Genomic DNA, 16,060 nt, shown 5'->3' with positions numbered 1-16,060 from the left:
TGCTCACTCCAACCCCCCTCCCCACCTTCACTGACTCGCTTTTCACCAGGCTGGCTCAAAGGGTTGGGGTGTGGGAGTGGGTGAGGGCTCCAGCTGGGATACGGGCTCTGGGGTGGGGCCAGAAATTAGGAGTTCAAGATGCAGGAGGGGGATCCAGGCTGAGGCAGTGGGTTGGGATGTGGGAAGGGGTGATGGCTCTGGCTGGGGGTACAGGCTCTGGGGTGGGGCCAGGGATGAGGGGTTTTGGGTGCAGGAGGGGGCTCCACACGGGAGATGAGGACTTTGGAATGTGCGAGGGGGCTTCGGGTTGGGTTGTGTGGGGTGAGAGGGCTCTGGCTGTGGGTGCAGACCCTGGAGTGGGGCTCGGGATGAGGGGTTTGGGGTGTAGAAGGGTGCTCTGGGCTGGGACCAAGGGGTTCAGAGGGTGGGAGGGGGATCAGGGCTGAGGCAGGGGGTTGGGGCACAGGAAGGGGTCAGGGGTGCAGGCTCCGGCCAGTGCTTACCTCAAGCAGCTCCCAGAAGCAGCGGCATGTCCCCACTCCAGCTCCTACGCGGAGGGGCAGCCAGGCGGCTCTGCGCGCTGACCCGTCCACAGGCGCCACTCCTGCAGCTCCCACTGCCTGCGGTTCCCAGCCAATGAGAACTGCGGAACCAGCGCTTGTGGCGGGGCAGCATGCGGAGCCCCCTGGCTGCCTACTCTACTCAGGTAAGAATCCGAGGGCCTTCTCTCAATAATCTCTAAGGGAGACTGCAGACTCTCTCCCTACCTCCTTCTGTGCTAAACTTCCTGCCTTTGTAGTCACTACCCAGCTCCTCCACAGCTGGGCTTCATCCCAAAGCTTGGGCCCACCTCCAGATGCAGCCAGATAACATAACTTGCCTCTCAGGCCCTCATTAACCTTTTCAGGGCCGGGTGGGTGAGTGGTACACAACCATCACACTCCTTACCCACCCTGGGAGTCCAGAAGACCTACTTGTTTCTGATATACTTGTAGTTTAAAAATATCAGAATGAACAGATGAACCATAACCATAACTTTTGATTCACAATTTAAAAGTTAAATAGTTTTAATCATCATTTTTCACATTATAAAACATCCATTATTTTGAAGCCACTCCCTAGACACCTCAAAAGATTGATTCAAATGTAAATTTACACAACTGAATGTTTGGTAGTTGTCAGAAATACATTCACAAAGAGCCTTCAGAGGACTAATTTCAATGGCTGTTTACACAGGTGAACCTTGCCACAGACAGCAGGTGGCCTTAAGAATAGGTTTTGCTATAGTAACAGATGAATTTCTACTTAAAATTCTTCACATAACCATGTTGCTAACTGAAAACTATCAAAAATTATAGCAAATTAGTATAGCTATTACATCAACATCAATCAGTTTAAATACATTGTTTTAAAAATATCAGAGACAGCAGTTTTAAAAGTATGTAATTAGCAAATGCTGATAAAATATTGTAATTATAAACTAGTCTTATCAAAGTATATTAACAGCAAAATCTTTGAGGAGCTCTTCATTAAGAGTACAGCACAGTAAGTTTTAAGAAGTACACTCAAACCTAAAGACTATGTCCATCAGCTACTATTTTGGTGAGTTTGTATACTTAGAAGGATGAAAAGTAAAGATTATTGTATGTACTTATTTGAAAATGGCTGACATCTTACAGCCAATAATTTGTGGCTTTTTTCTCCTTTCAGCTGTTAGTTAAAAGGAATAATTATCACTAGTAATATTAACAGAAAACAATTAAACATATATAGAAGGTATATATTCTCATCCAAATAGGGGAAGGAAATGCACAGAAATCTCTTACACACCTCGACAAGTATGGCCACACCATTGTTGCAGAAAATGTATCTTTAAAAGAACATTTTAAAATGTTTATTCATTTTCATATTCATTTGTTCATTAATCTGATCTGGTTGTGACAACATGTATGTGTATGCAGCCCATAAATAAGATCTCTAGAACACTACACTTTAACAGAAATTCTCTCTCCTGCACCCTGCGGTATTCTTTTGGGAAGTCTTTCTGGCTTCCTGTGCAAGTAACATTTTCCATTTTTCAAGCCATTCAGGAGTCTAAACTTGGGTTTTCTGATAAACCCCGGTAATTATGGTGCTCAGTCTATTGTTGACATCATCCAGGATTATCTCATTTAATAACTGAAATGTTCATCAAGGCAGAAAAGAGTTCTGGGATGGAAGAATACCAAGGACCGTCTAAATAACAGTATCATATGGTTAGTATTTCAAAGTATTCAACTGAATTAAAAACAGCTGATCTGTACAAGAAAAGTAAACATTTAAATTAGATTAAATTGAAGAAGGATTCTTTTGCATCTTCTTTATTTACTTTACCATACTGGGGATCACTAGAGTCACTACACCTTAGAGTCAGGCACAAGCATATTACAAGGGTCTCTTAACTTTGCTCTATATATTTGCTTCATTGAGAAATATGTGACAAGGTTATAACCTCGGATTTGGGGGGAGATTTTCCAATCTGATAACTGGTTCAGATATATCTAAATTTAGTAAAAAATAAGAAGTTTAGTCACATGACAGGCACATAGTTTTCTCTCATAACTAAAACGAGGCATTCATGTTTTTAAACAAAATTCTCTCACAGAGAAAAAGAGTCCTTGTAACTGGACAGTGGGTTAACTGAACACAAAGGCCACAGAAGGCAGCTGAAATTCTCAGTTTTAGTGCCTAAACCAGGGGTGGGCAAACTACGGCATGCAGGCTGGATCCGGCCCGTCAGGGCTTTGGATCCCGTCCGTAAGATTGCCAAACCCTATGCCCCAAACATAAAGAGGGTCACACCGCAATAGGGTTGCCAACTTTCTACTCGCACAAAACCAAACATCATTGCCCCATCCCTGCCCCTCCTCCTCCTCTGAGAACCCGCCCATGCCCCACCCCTTCTCCAAGGCCCCGCCCCCCACTCACTCCATCCCCTCTTCCCTCTGACGCTCGCTCTCCCCACCCTCACTCACTCATTTTCACTGGGCTGGCTCAGGGGGCTAGGGTGCAGGAGGGGATGCAGGCTCTGGCTGGGAATGCAGGCTCTGGAGTGGGGCCAGAAATGAGGTGTTCAGAGTGTAGGAGGGGGCTCTGGACTGGGGCTGAGGGGATAGGAATGCGAGAGGGAGCTGAGGGCTGCGGCTTGGAGTACTGGCTCCATAGGGCAGACGTACCCACAGAGAAAAATTAGCAGGTGCTTAGCACCCACCGGCAGCCAGCTCCCCCTCCTACCTCCGCTCCCCAGTGTCTCTCACCTGCTGGCGGCCTTGCTGACCAACTCCTCCCCCTCCCTCCCAGTGCCTCCCACCCACCACGAACAGCTGTTTGGCAGCATGTAGGAAGCTCCAGGAGGGAGTGGGAGGAGCGGGGACAGGGCGCGCTCAGGGGAGGAGGCAGGGAAGAGGGGGGACGGGGGCAGATTGGGGGCAGGAAGAGGTAGGGTGGAGACATGTGGGAAGGGGTGGAGTGGGGGCAGGGCCTGGGGCAGAGGGGATGGTCAAGCACCTCCCAGCTAGACAGGAAGTCGGCACCTATGGCAGGCTCTGATGTGGGGCCGGGGATGAGGGATTTGGGGCACAGGAGGGGGCTCTGGGCTGGGGTTGAGGGGTTCAGAGGGTGGGAGGGTGGTCAGGGGTGGGGGAGTGAGGGCTCCAGCGAGAGGTGCAAGCTCTGAGGTGGGGTTGGGGATGAGGAGTTTGGGGTGTAGGAGGGTGCTCCGGGCTAGGATCGAGGGGCTCAGAGGGCATTTGTTACCAGCTTTCCCCATTACTTTGGAGCGTGCTCATTTATTAGGGTTACTCTTCGGGGGGGGGGGTGTTCTGTACTTCTATCAATGTACTGCTTGTGTCACTTGTATTCTCATAGGGAGCGCTACTTCTCCCTTCTGCAAGTTCCCTCCCAATGGAGCTATCTTGCAGGACCTAGGTTCCCCACAGCTGGGTTCTTCCAGTCCCAGAATCAGACAAACACGGGTTCAGTCACAGAGACCCCCTTGGGACTGTCACCTGATGTGCTGAAATTACCTCTGAGCCTGTTTTCCCTGCCAACTTGTGACTCCAGAACCCTGCCTTGTTGAGCCAGACACGCTAGCCTGCTGCAACACAGACTCAGGTCTGGTCCACGCCCCCAGAGCTGCAGACTTTAACCAAAAACTGCTCAGCAGGTCACCTATCTTCAGCATCCAGACACCCAGCTCCCAATGGGATCCAAACCCCAAATAAATCCGTTTTACTCTGTATAAAGCTTATACAGGGTAAACTCATAAATTGTTCGCTGACTGGGAAAAACCTGAAATACTCCTGTGCACATTATATCTGTATGTAACTGAAAAATAAACTTGGAACTTCAAAATGACATTTTTAGTCACTTAAGATGTCATTTTTAACATGGGCTCCAAAATCTTATATCTTAAAATGGTAAAAATATTTCTCTGTCTCCAAATGGAGACATACATTTTTTCCCCCAATCTTTATCTAAAAAATTCCTTGGTTCTATTCAATCTATATCAGTAGTTCCCAAACTTTAATGTCATTTTTAACATACAGTTTGGGTTACTGCAAAATAATGTATTTCATTTACTATCATGTTTTCTAAATAACTAATTTTGCTAAATCTTTCTAGAGTTCTCCACAGCCCCCTACTGTTGACTAATCTAACATTTTTGTATGCCATTGATCACATCTTCCAGTTCATTAAAACACCAAACACACTGACCAGCACTAGTCTTAGTGCCAATTTTAGAAGTATCCCATTATTAGTCTGTTCCAACAGTGATATTAGCCAGTTATTCCACTCTGTTTCCTATCTCTGAGCCAGTTTTATTCTACAGGACATGAATGAACTCAATTTAGTATTATAAAAGCTAAATATTTCCCAGTAATTTCTCTGTTTTTCTTATAGGGGGCATGCAGATTTAAACAATAAGTCTGAGCATCTCCATACTACAAAATGATACAACAGGTTACAAGGTTACAAGTTATGTCAAAAATATCGAAGAGCTCCAGTGCTACAATAGGATACTAAACTAATATGTATTTTCAAAACTCTCTAATTATCTACTTGTATGACAAAATAGTATGCAATTAGCATACAATTATTAATGCTTGAATGCTCAGTAATGATACAGACCATGAAACTAAACCTGCAAACCAATATTTACATGTAATCCTTACTTGAACAAGAAGTTCAACTGACCTCAATGGACTACTCCTGTGAGTAAGGGTTTGTGAGATCAAGCCCCTGATGACTTCAAAGAAATTCTTAGATCCAGATCCTTCAAAAGCTTAGTCAGGGGACTACTCACATGTGTAAAGATAAGCATGTGCCCTAGGGTTTACAGGATTAGGGCGTTACTTTGCTTTTTCAATTCTGTTTCCACAAGCGGGTTTTGTATTTTGGATCTTCAAAGAACTTCCTCCCTTTTTTTTTTTTTTTTTAAACATAAGGAAAGTCCATTTTAACATAATATTGCATTACCAGAAGAAAAATCATTGTAACATAAAAATATAGAAAAGGAAGAAAAAAATGTGAAAGTCTGTTGTAAGGCTCTGATTTAACCCAATAATACAAACACAGTTATAAATTAAACTCTGTCCTTAATTCTCTCAATAATGGCTATATATTATGTGGCACAAAGTGGAGCAAATGATTACATATCCCAGGATCAGTTTAGGAAATTAACTGGAAAAATCACATTTCCATCCAAACATTTTATATGTATTATTGTTACAAGTCACTTCAAATGTTAATGTAATTGAAAGATTAAAGAAAAGCATTTAGCGTGCTTAGTGCATTTGGCAGCAGCACTTTGTTTATACCCATAACTGTTTTGCTGGGCTTGCCCAGGCTCTGGAAAAGGTTGTTTAACAATAACAGTAGCAGCAAAACTGAAACAGCAACAAACTAGAGTGTGCTCAGAAAGAAAAGGGAGCTCTGAGCATGTTTGATGGAGTTGCTCTTTTGAGCCTATCCAAAAGACACTTTTAAACAACAGATTTTTTAAGATTAGAAGACATTCTACTTTACAGGGCGTCTTCTCAGAAAATTGATTTAAAAGAAAGGTACATTGAACTTAATTATTTACAGTGCCTCTTCAATAGCAAAATTTCAAGCTTAAACCTAGATTTCTTTCCTTTATAATTGCATCAGTTTTCTCTACCTGATTTCTGATGACCAAAACGGGATGGACTCTCCTACTAAATATTTTAATTACTTTTTAATATACAACTGGATTGTTCTATCATTTTAGAAACTGATAATCTACTAAATCGTATCTACGGGAGCTCCTGTTACAGCACAGCTAGCAAGTGACAGGCCCTATCCAGGATTACCCACAAGCTTCAAAATTTCTCACACACTGAAATGCATGCTAGTTGAAAAGGAAGGCCAATAAATGAAACCAGAGCAAGAATCACAGAAATCAGTTACTGCCCTTTCACGCAAAAAAACAATAGTTCTGAGTAACAAAATATACAGCACTGTATACAGAGGATAGGACAGTAGTGCACTTCAGTACATTTTCCTTAAAACACTGCAGGTTATATAGAACTATAGAAAAATTACTGACTTAAGAGGACAATTATAGCTGTTCCCTTCTGTTATAAAGACAAAGGTAGAAATTTATATTTAATGTAGCACAATTACTAGAAATAATCACAGCTTCAGAACATATTGTTTCCAGTTTTAAATTACAGAGAAAGATCAAGATTGACAGTGAAGAGGACAGACAATTAGAGGCAGTGAACAGGCCAAAATATTGCAATAGCCAGGGAGAGAATAATGGCTAGTCTACATAAAACGCACGACAGAGGCGCAGCTGCGCCACCGTAGCGCATTTGGTGAGGACGCTCTATGCTGACGGGAGACATTGGCATAATAAAACCACCTCCACGAGAGCGGTTGCTATGTTGGTGGGAGTGCTTCAGTGCTTAGGTCGGGGTAACTTACATCGCTCAGGGGGGTGGCTTGTTCACTCCCCTGAGTGACAAAAGTTGTACATACTACCGGTTGTGTCTGTATAAGTCCTTAGATGTGTGACCAGTTTATGTTAGCAACTGGGATAGGGGATAAAAAAGGGAGTTGAAATTTTGCTGCAATTAAAAGCTGAACAATTGATACTATGGGCTCCAAAATCTTATATCTTAAAATGGTAAAAATATTTCTCTGTCTCCAAATGGAGACATACATTTTTTCCCCCAATCTTTATCTAAAAAATTCCTTGGTTCTATTCAATCTATATCAGTAGTTCCCAAACTTTAACAGCCCGCGAACCCCTTTCACTAAATTATGACATCTCGTGAACCCCCCCCTAAAAATGAATATTTCCAGGGATTTAAATTTAAATTTCCTCAGTGTGATGGATTCGCTTGCTTTGCTCTGCATAGCTCTTGGAAGTCTGGAACCACTGGAGAAAGATAAAGTCTCAGGTCTGGTTCAGCATCAAGTCTGTTTCTGTATTTGGTTTTCAGATGTGCATACGAGGAAAATGCTTTCTCGCACAGACGTGTATACTACCCATTTTGTCACAAAGTATGTGAAATATTCTGGAATTTGTTGGCCATGATTTTATGAAATTCACCATTTTCACTACATTGTCCAGCACTTCCTTCAGTCTCTCTGGCATGCGTTTTGTTGCAAGGGCTTGTCTATGGATGTTGCAATGAGTCCAAGAGACTTTTGATGCAACCTTTTTTGTTCGAGCTACAAATCCAGTATACTTCCCCGTCATTGATGTGGCCCCATCAGTGCAAATGCCTAGGCAATGAGACCAATCTATTTCCTTTTCTTGAAAATATGCATTAGTCAGATTGAAGATATCTTCTCCAATTGTACGTTCTTCCAATGGTCGGCAAAACAATAAGTCTTCTTCAACCATACCTTCATTCACATAACGTACAAACAGTAGCAAAATAGCTAGATTAGCTACATCAGTTGATTCAACTTGTGGAACTCCTTACCTGAGAAGGCTGTGACGGCTAGGGCTATAACAGAGTTTAAAAGAGAAATGGATAAATTCATGGTGGTTAAGTCCATTAATGGCTATTAGCCAGGACGGGTAAGGAATGGTGTCCCTAGCCTCTGTCTGTCAGAGGATGGAGATGGATGGCAGGAGAGAGATCACTTGATCATTGCCTGTTAGGTTCACTCCCTCTGGGGCACCTGGCATTGGCCACTGTTGGTAGACAGGATACTGGGCTAGATGGACCTTTGGTCTGACCCGGTACGGCCTTTCTTATGTTCTTATGTTCTTATATTCATCCAACTGTATAGCATAATATGGACTATTTTTCACTCTATGTACAATTATGGTCTCTACATTATTTGACATGACATTAATTCTTCGTGACAACGTATTATTGGACAAAGGTACCATGTCAATCCTTTTTGCAGCCTTTTCTCCGAGCATGCAATGTACTACGTCTTTTATACATGGACCAATCAAGCTCTCTGCTATGGTACGGGCTTCTGATGCTTTTGCTATTCGGTAGCTCACGTGGTATGACGCTTTAAGTGCATTTTCATTATCAGTACTTGCTTTGGATATAAAACTGGTAATGTCACTTTTCTTCTCAGCTAATTTTCGCTTGAAAAAAATCAACAGGCTTGTTGAGTTGTGCAGCATGCCTAGTTTCTAAATGGCTCCGAAGTAGAGAAGGTTTGAGACTGCTGTTTGCTAGAACATCACCACAAATCACACACAGTGGTTTTGGATGTTCTTGATCACCAATGCATGTAAAGCCATATTTTATATAATCATCATATTTTCTTTTCTTTGTAAGTGACTTTCCAGGACCATCATGATCATTAGACTTAGATTTTCCACAGTATGGACTTGAGGAAACACTAGCTGATTCCATCATCTTTACACTTTCCTTTTTCAGCCACTTATCCATTGAACTTGTGTACAAAAGTTCTCATAAAAATAGAGACTGCTAACAACCAAACTAGAAACTGAGAAGATTCACTCACTGAAGCAAATCAGCACTCCAGAGAGAAGGACAATTACTGAGACACCTTAACACTCCTACACTGGCTACAACGTGCTTCTGGCTGGTTTGGCTCCCAAACAGCTTTTCTTCCACCAAGGAAGGTGCCCTGAGAGGGACAAATTAGCTTGGACCACCCTCCATGTTCAGCGTGGCCCCCTGCTGACTGCCCTGGATGCAAACTTCCCCTGCCTGACAAGGACAGGGATCCGAGCTGCCACCTGCACCCCGCATGGAGTGCTGGGGTTCGGGGCTGCTGGCTCCCCCACTGACAGGGGAGGGGTGGGGCTGCTGGCTCAAACTGCCCAGCCCCGCTGTCCACGAGGCTCAGGCTGCTGGCTCCCCCGCTGACAGGGGAGGGCTGGGGCTGCCGGCTCAAACTGCCCACTCTCCACAAGGCTCGGGCTGCCGGTTCCCTGGCTGACAGGGGAGGGCTGGGGCTGCCGACTCAAACTGCCCGGCCCCGCTCTCCCTGGGGCTCGGGCTGTCTGCCCTGCAACTGGGTCCCAGCAGAGTCCTCTGGCCACCATTAATAAAATTTTTCTTGCGAACCCCCTGAACCGTGCTGCGAACCCCCTGTAAGATTTTTCAGCAATTGCACATGCATTCACAAGTCAAGTTCACTGGCCAGAAAAAGCACTGTATATTGAAATTAAAGCATTTTATTTTACAAGAATTAAACATTTAAATAAATTAAAGAGATAATACTAAGTGAATGTTGCACACAAGTTACGGTACAGTTCTGCTAAAAAAAAAAGAAAATGTTTCTCATCAAATTCTAGATTAGCAAAAGGCTGGTAGGTTAGTTTTTGGTCTGCCAGCCCTGCAAGCATCATGGAATTGAGAGTCAAATTGGGCTCTCTCCTGTTTGTGTGTATAGGCCCTCTGAGTTTGGATATCCTGATTTGTTTCTTAAATTTCCTTAAAGAAAAACTCTGATCATTAGTTGAATATACACCTCTACCCAGATATAATGCTGTCCTCGGGAGCCAAAAAATCTTACCGCGTTATAGGTGAAACCGCGTTATATCAAATTTGCTTTGATCCGCCAGAGAGCACAGCCCCGCCCCCTCGGAGCACTGCTTTACTGCGTTATACCCGAATTCGTGTTATATCGGGTCGTGTTATAGCCAGGTAGAGGTGTATGTTAGGGATACATTGTATTATATATATATATATACACAAAGAAGTTTTCAAACCTTTTAAAGATACCTGTCACCATTTTAGTATCTTCATTATTCACTATCATTGCTGCCCTCTCTGTATGTCTGCCATTTTAACAATGCAACATTTTATCTACTCACAGAAGTTCCCTTCTCTTTGAAAGTACTGGAAACTAGAACATCTGAAATCCTAGAACATTATAAAGCAAGTTCTAGGATTTAAAAAGAAAAGTGATTTGTCAGTTGGCTAGTAAATGGTTTAACATTCTGGGCACTGATAATATCTGATTTTGGTTCTATTGACAAAATATTTAGAAGCTCTTTGCAAGAGTCACAAAAGTTCTGCATTTATTTACAAATTTGACAGGTGGTCTTCAAAATATCTCCTAAAACACCATAGAACAGTGGCTCTCAAACTTTTTTACTGGTGACCCTTTCACATAGCAAGGCTCTGAGTGCAACCCCCCTTATAAATTAAAAACACTTTTTAATATATTTAACACCATTATAAATGCTTGAGGCAAAGCGGGGTTTGGGGTGGAAGCTGACAGCTCACAACCCCTCATGTAATAACCCCGCGATCCCGAGGGGTCCCGACCCCCGGTTTGAGAACCCCTGCCATAGAACAAGTAGCTGTTTTTTTAAGAGTCACATGTTATGTCAGACATTGCACTTGTCCAGACATGTCATTTTAGGTTGATTTCATGTATTTAAAAACACAGACATAGATGGAGCGCTAATCTCTTATAGGTCTGATTTCCCTAAGTGCTTAAAAGCACTGACTTTAGCTGGTATAGTGCAGGCTTATTACCCCCCCAAAAAACAAGCTTTGTGACCATCTTCATTTGAATTCTGCAAAAGGCTAGTATCTTTAATCACATCTCAGGGAAGGCCTCCGGAAAGTCTTAGATGTTTATAGACAACGACAGAAATTCAGTTGGAAGGTCAGATGGGGGGGAGGGGGGGAATTAAATAAAAATATGGACTAGCTTGCAGTTTAAATAGCAACACTGGCAACTGTCTTTTGTTTTCTGCTAGACTGCAGCATCCTGACATGCAGCACTAAATATGTGAGGGGCCACTTTTAATCAGTTAAGTTCTGACAGGATTTACTATAGCAAGTGAAAATTTTGAGGTGCTGATTGGGTGGTGGAGTTGCTAATTAAAGGAAAGTCTGTGAGCACAGAAGTATATTATTGAAGAATTTGAAAAGTGGAGTGGGAAAGTTTGTGGGCAATTTAGCCTGTAAATTAGATTTCTATGGGGAAACAACCTTCATAAAAGTGTTAGTTTAATCTAGATTCCCTATTGAACAAGCTACAGACATTAAAGTAGAGTCAGGGCTGGAAACTCCAGGCATTTCAAGAAATAATATTGGTTGTTTAGGACCTGATACAAAGCCTATTGAAACCAAAGGAAAGACTCCCATTGACTTCAATAAGCTTTGAAGCATGTCCTTAGCAGGCCACCCTCTTCCCTCTGAATCAGTATTGACTCAAGTGCACAGCATGGCATTATACTGCAATGTGCTATTCACAGGGTATCTTGAGAGCCTGCCTCCTTGTAGACAACAAATATCCCACGTCAGTTCCCCCAAAAGTAGGAGTGTTAGACTTCGACCAGGATGTAGTTATATTGTTAACCTACAATTACCTCTGCAGTTCAATTTTTTAGTACAAATAATTTATATGATGAACTTTGCATATATTTTATGTCAAGAAAAGTGTCAAACACACTTTTCAGTATTTCACCAGCTCTACAATGGGTAAAATAAAAGCTGAATAATATATTCAACCTTTCTTCCTTCCACTACTGAATAAATTATTATTGAATAATATTTTTTCATTATTCAATCAGGTCCACATTTATTTGGATGTTTACAAACTATAATGAAAGAGCTTCCATCTAGTGCTCTGGGTGCCCTTGACAATCTTTTCGATGTACACCAAATACATGGATATGATTATACCACACGTAAGAGCAGACATGTTAGACTGGGTTAATATAATGCAAGAGGACATGGTGTGACCAAAATAACGGTTAATAAAAGCAGTGTGCGCCCTCTTGACAAAAACATCTGCCAGTCACCTGCTGAAGCAGTAAAAGTAGGCTTGTCAGATGGTGCCTGCTCTTCATATTCAACCTGTCAGAGCACAGCGTGCAATGGCCATCTAGCTCAGCGTTTTCAAGTGTGGCCACCAGGGGCTTTTCTTGCAGCCACAGCATCCTGGACTGTTATGGGTGGGAGGAGAGCAAAGCAGCGGCCCCTTCCCCTCCCTAGTGTTCCTGGATGTACCGCCTTGGTGTTGGTTATGGGGGCCACCAGCAGGAGTCTCCCTCCTTCCACCCCTCCCCACTCCCGAGACACTTGGGACACAACGCTGGAGAAGCAGGCAGCCAGTGAGTTCTCCACCTTCCCAGGAGCAGTTTGGACTTCACCCCTGAGGTTGCAGGGGGGCAGGCTCTGGTTGCGAGGCTTCGGGCTCCAGCTCTCGGCTTCTGGCTGTGCAGCTTCAGACTCAGTCCTCCAGTCACAGGGCTTCAGGCTGCAGCTTCTTGCTGCCTCCATCAGCCCTCCTCCCCACCCTCCAGGGCTTAATTTGTCCTCAGGCTTGCAGGGCTGAGTAAGTCTGCTGTGAAAAGTGATACTTGCATGTTTGTTAATATCACTTTTCACAATATGCTTATTAGCTAGCAATAAACATTACAATGATTTGGATGTGTATATGTGCATATTTATTTTTTTCCTAAAGCTAATTTAGTATTTTAAGGAAAAGTGTGAGAATGGCCACCAGCAAGAGTTGGTGGCCGCATTCTGAGGCCACCAAAAATTTTGTCCTGAGAACCCCTGAGTCTAGGTGGGCGGCACCAGCTAATGGTTATTTAACTTGCATTGATGGGTGCATACTTGTGAAAGGCACAAATGAACAGAGCATAATCTCAGTTTGCGTGAAATTTTTTTTAAACTCCATTCCCAGTATGCTATTTCCAAACATTTGTTCCTATTTTCAAGCCAATTCTTTCCAACTTGGTCCTGAACCTGCTTCTCGCCAAGGACTATTTACAAACCAAGCTTCACAGTCCAGTCATTTTAAAGTTCTCTGTATGTTTAAAAAAAAAAAAAAAAAAGTGTGACAATGTTTTCCACATACTTGCAAATAAAAGAAAAGGATAAAAGGGATTTTTCTCAAATATCTTACATGCACAAAACGTTCACCTTTGATTATACTTCAGGAATGGAAAGTTTCGGCCCAAAACGAAATGTATGAGGATGTGGAAATAGATTTTTACTGAATCTGAACTATAGTTGTAATTATTGAGTGACTAAAGCATACTTTAAAAGAAGGTGGAATAGAGGCCTGTGTCCTGAAATTAAATTAAATTAGATATGTAAAAATTATCCTGAAATGAATATATTTCACAATCACATCAGAAAACCTCCTCTCTTCTCTTCCAGTGTGCATGCGTACATGTAAGGGGGAATAATGGAAAATAATGTCTCAAGCTTTGTGTCTATTTAATAAAATTGTTTTTTAAGAGTTACCAATGAAAGTTAAACCAACATGGCCAGTTGTAGACCAGTGTACATGTATGGGGGTTGCACTGTTTAACTAAACCAAACTGGTTAAATCAATTTTAGTTAAACTGGCACAACTTCTGTGTGTCACCTCCAACCCAGTCGCAATGCCACTCACTCAGATTTGGCCTGGAGACAGGAGCCCTCACAACACAAGAGTGACTGTCCAATATTAGAGTGGTGCTGCAACCTCATGCACTAGGCATGGGGTCACACACTTAAATTTGACCCAGCAACTCCTCTATCATGCCAGCAGGGAAGGAACGTTGCCTGTACACCGGACAGCTCTGGTCAGGGGCCTGTTTAAAAAAAAGGGGGGAAAGGCAATGGCCCTTTGCCCGCATCTCTGGACTGTGCTCCCACCATGCATATAGAATGGTCTACATGTCACATCAACTTTTCCACTGGAGGGCAGGGCAAGAGTTTGCTCTCCTTATATGTATGTGCAATGTGAAGTTTCCCTCTTTCTAACAAAAACTTTCGCTTATCTCCTACCTATGTGTTTGGGAGGAGGGGAAAGAATTTCTTCCCAAACATTCCCCTCTCTCATAACTCTTGTTTTCCTTCCTCCTCTGATATACCTAGGTGGGGAGGGAGTGTCTCTAGTCACACACTATTTACTTTAATGCACAAAAGTTAACATTTTTTCAAGCCAAACACAGACATCTGTGTAAGAACATCTGCAAATTATCCGGTGACATCTCCAATAAAAGAATGCGACAGATACCTGAGCAACAACACGAAGACAGATTGGATTCCTCCCTGAGAAACAAGCTGCTGACTACGTCATCAACAAACAGAAGACCATAAACCTACAAGTAAAAACTGAGAGTAGAGGGATATTTACCTGCTTTATAGACTTTAAAATAGCACCCAGCCATGAGCAGTAAATGGTTACAAAATAGAAATGACGGGAAAAGATGAGACAATCAAATCTATGCACATTAAAAAAAAAAAAAACTTGAAAACAGGCTTTCAGACAAGAAAGAAGGCTAAAAAAGGATGCAACCTTAATCCTACTTTTTGTCATCATAAATATCAATGATCTATGAAATGCCTCTACTAAATTATTTATTAAACAAAGCCACAATAACTGAAAAAAAAAATGCCTATCCTATCTATGTTATGTCCTAGAAAGATGGCCCATAATGTCTACTGTATGACTTCTCACTCAGAAAGTCCCTGAAAAAGAGTTTACACTTGCTAGAAACTTAAAGCAAAAACATGGGCTCCATTGGTCACTCTGGAAAAGATTAAAAGCTCAAACCATAATCATAACTAAAATTTTATTACAGAGATAAAGAAACTGAATACACCTTAAATTGTACATATCTAAACCTCATAATAAAACTACAAAGCAGCATCACACATAGGCTATAAAAGCATTAAAATTATGTAATAGCAGCACTTCATAAATACTATTGTGAAACTATTCAACAAAGTTATTCAAAATCATTCTACATATGGGGCCAAACTTTAACATCCAACTACACCAACTGAGACAAAACACAGATGCAAACCCCATATCTAAAGCTCTGAAAACAAATCCTCTATGCACACTGAAACTCAAACGTCAATAGCTTCAGAGTAGAACTGAGTCATTTCCCTCTCCTAATCTATTTACAGGAACATGCATTGAGTTCTGGCGCCAACATATTGTCCATCACTCAACCATAAAGCACTAAAGCTCAAAAACCAAATCTAAATAAAAAGCTGATGCTATATAACATTACTACCAAGTCTCAACACTACCCTTCTGACAAATGAAGCATACAACCTCCTTTGAAACAGAACACAGCTTAGCACACTGATATGTGAGTTATTGAGAGGAACAAATACAAACTTAAAAGAAAAAACAATCCACAACCTATAAATCCACACCCAGAACCATCACAGTAGCAAATTATCTCACCACAGTGTGTGCGAGAGATTTCCTTAAAATATCTGATATGATGCTCACTTTCAGTTAAACAGAGATGAAGAAAAATTGCAGAAGTCTAGGAGAGGAAGGATTGGCAGAAGCAGCCTGTCAGCTGCTACTAAATCAGTAAAGGGAAGGAATGACAAAGAATACAAGGTATTAAAACCAAGAGGGAAGTCCTGTCCCGGGGGCTGTCCCATACAGATGTTCAATGGGTCGGGGGGTAAAACCTAAAACACACGGTCCCCGGGACAAACGCTGATGTATCCCTCCCCCGCAGAGACCAGAGCTTTCCAGTCTCTTTCAATCGGTATACTTTGCCAAGCCAGTAACGCGCCATTGACTGAACTGCGCAGCGGGGAGAAGGGGAGCG

The sequence above is a fragment of the Malaclemys terrapin genome, chromosome 1 (genome assembly GCF_027887155.1).
Source record: "Malaclemys terrapin pileata isolate rMalTer1 chromosome 1, rMalTer1.hap1, whole genome shotgun sequence".
NCBI classification, from domain to species: domain Eukaryota; kingdom Metazoa; phylum Chordata; order Testudines; family Emydidae; genus Malaclemys; species Malaclemys terrapin.
The sequence above is the reverse complement of the archived record's forward strand: the minus strand, read 5'-3'. Positions refer to the sequence as shown.